The 3,190-nt window shown below is 41.8% G+C and overlaps 1 pseudogene; it reads right to left on the bottom strand.

Annotated features, from left to right (window-relative positions):
* Positions 1 to 542: 542 nt before the first annotated feature.
* LOC122454439 lies at positions 543 to 1,336 on the bottom strand (annotated as a pseudogene).
* Positions 1,337 to 3,190: the final 1,854 nt, after the last annotated feature.

Here is a 3,190-nt window from a genome sequence, read left to right on the forward strand (position 1 = left end):
CATATATCTGACAAGAGATTCATATTCAGAATGTACAAAGAGAAAAAAAAAACCAAATGTACAAAGAGCTCCTGCAACTCAACAACAAAAGCAAACAACCCAATTAAAAATGAGCAAAGCATCAAAATAAATAATAATAATATATTTTTACATTATTATTTTTTAAAAATTGGTCAAAGGATTTTGTGATGGTTGAAGTTGTGTGTCATCTTGACTGGGTTAATGGGTACCCAGATAGCTGGTAAACAGTATTTCAGGGTATGTCTTTGAGGATTTCTTCAGAAGAGATTAGCATCCCAACCAGTAGACTGAGTGAAGAAGATGAGCTCTTACCAATGTAGGCTGGCATCATCCAATCCTCTGAGGGCTGGGAGGCTTACCTTCCTTTGCAATCAGATATGAGAGCTCCTAGTTCTCAGGTCCTGAGACCCAGACTGAATTGGATTTCCTGGTTTTCCAGCTTGAATACAGCAGTTCATGGGACTTCTTGGCCTCCATAGAGCATGAGCCAATTCTTCTTCTTCTTTTTTTTTTTTTTTTTGATGTCTCATCTTATTTATTTGTTACTCTTAGAACGTCTCATTTTTGACTGGACTCAGAGTTAGAAGTAGAAGCTCTCAGAGAGGACAGTCTCCATCTCTTGGCAAACTGTTCCTGCCATTTTTCTTTGGCCTCCTTCATTCTCTTGGCCAGAAGTTTAGCATATTCTGCAGCCTCTTCTTTATTTTTCTTAGTACGCTGTTTCTTCAGAGCAATACGCCGGTGTTTGTGTTGCAGAACTCGTGGAGTCACAAGACGCTGGATCTTGGGTGCTTTAGTCCTAGGTTTCTTACCATCTTTGTTTAGGGGCTTTCGCACAACATACTGGCGGACATCATCTTTAGAGAGATTGAAAAGTTTGCGGATTCTGCTAGCTCTTTTGGGACCCAGGCCCTAGGCACTGTAGTATCAGTGAGTCCAGGAATATCCTTCTCCCATTTTATCACGATGACCAAGTTGAGAACACTCAGATTGGCATCCGCAATGCAACCCCGTACAGATTTGTGCTTTCTCTCTCCAGTTCTCCTTGGTCTGTAACAGGAATGCCCCTTACTCAGTAGCAGGTGAACTCGGCCATGGGTCAAGACACCCTGCTTCATGGGGAAACCCTGCTTATCGTTCCTGCCACTGATTCGGACCACATAACCCTTCCATTCTTCACCCAGAGCGTCAGCAGCCACTTCTGTGGCCATACGCTTCTCGTAGAAGGTACGAAGTTTTCGTTCATCGTCCACTTCAATGAGCTTCTGGCAGCCAGTGGCCGGGAAAGAGATGTTCAGCTTCATTCTGAAGCGGCTGACAGGCTCCGAGGCGCCACGAAAAAGAACATGAGCCAATTCTAATAAGAAATCGCCTCTTACACCTATCTATCTCTCATATCCTATTGATTATTTCTTTAGAGAACTCTAACAGACTTGAATAGACATTTCTACAAAGAAGATATATAGAAGATCAATAAGCACATGAAAAGATGCTCAACATCACGAATCATTAGGGAAATACAAATCAAAACTACAGAATTATAACCTCACACTCATTAGGATGATTGTTACTAAGAAACTAAAACAAAAAAAACCAGAAAATAAATGTTGGTGAGGATATGGAAAAATTGGAACTCTTAGCATTGCTGTTGAATATATAAAATGGTATACCTGCTACAGAAAATAGCATGGGTTTGCTCAAAAAATTAAAAATAGAGTTACCACGTAAATGTGTTCGTCACTCGGTCACGTCTGACTTTTTGTGAGCCCATGGATTGTAGCCCACCAGGCTCCTATGTCCATGGGATTCTCCAGACAAGAATACTGGAGTGGACAAGGAAATGGAGTGCCGTTTCCTTCTCCAGGGAATCTTCCCGAACCAGTGATTGAACCCAAGTTTCCTGCATTGCAGGCAGATTGTTTACTTCCCACTAGGGAAGCCCAAGAGTTACCATGTGATCCAGCAATTTCACTTCTGAGTATACACCCAAAAGAAAGAAAAACAGGGACTCAATAGCCTAAAGAAAGGAAAGCAGGAACTCAAACATGTAATCTGTACACTCAAGTTCACAGCAGCATAATACATAATGGCCAAAATGTTGCTGCTGCTAAATCGCTTCAGTTGTGTCTGACTCTGCAACTCCCATGGATCTTCATGACCCAAGGATCGAACCCACCTCTCTCACATCTCCTGCATTGGCAGGCAGATTCTTTGCCACTAGCACCTCCTGGGAAGCCCCATATATGGGAGCTAATCAGAGGAAAATGAGTAACTCTCCAAGCTGGCTTTAGAATTCAGGATTAAATACCATCTTAACAGGGAAAGGGGAATTAAGAGGTACAAACATCCAGTTTTATATCTAAAGCACAGATTGCCTCATCCTGTTTTTTCAGCCTGAATACCCCTCAGGATGTACTGCCAGAGGACCACTAAAGTGGGTTACAACTTAACCACTATATAACTGATGGGTGAGTGACACTCTTTTGTTCCTTTTTGTTGTTGTTGTTCAGAGTTAAGGAGGTCATTTTTTTTTTCTTTATTCCCACCCCTAAAACAGGACCAACTAAACAATAGGCAGCAGACCACAGTGTATGATTTTTTACTGATAAGCATCAGACTGAATGGGTGGCTCAGACAGTAAACAATCTTCCTGCAAAGCAGGAGACCTGGGTTCAGTCCCTGGGTTGGAGAAGATCCCCTGGAGAAGGGAATGGCTACCCACTCTGGTATTCTTATCTGGAGAATTCCATGGACAGAGGAGCCTGGCAGGCTACAGTTCATGGGGTCGCAAAGGGTCAGACACGATGAGTGACTAACGCATTTATATTTTTTTATCAGACTGAATATGGATTGAATCTTTGGCTAAAAGCATTTCATCCTAAAATTAAATAGGGTCAAGTTAGATATGCCCCCTCATTCAGTCACAACAAGTCCCAGAGGACTAGAACCTGCCACACCATGGATAACAGGTCAAAATGCAGTGCCCCTGAAAGTTATCAAAAAAAAAAGAAAGAAAGAAGAAAGGACTTAGCCCAGTTCTTTATCCCAAATTCATCAATCCTAGATATCCCCATTTCCCATAGAAAGGCATGAGGAACGGGACAGGGGTCTTCCTTGAATTCAATACTCTTCCATTAGAAATATAAAACTAGAAAAAAAAAATGGAGGT

Source organism: Cervus canadensis, chromosome 16 (assembly GCF_019320065.1).
Source record: "Cervus canadensis isolate Bull #8, Minnesota chromosome 16, ASM1932006v1, whole genome shotgun sequence".
NCBI classification, from domain to species: Eukaryota; Metazoa; Chordata; class Mammalia; order Artiodactyla; family Cervidae; genus Cervus; species Cervus canadensis.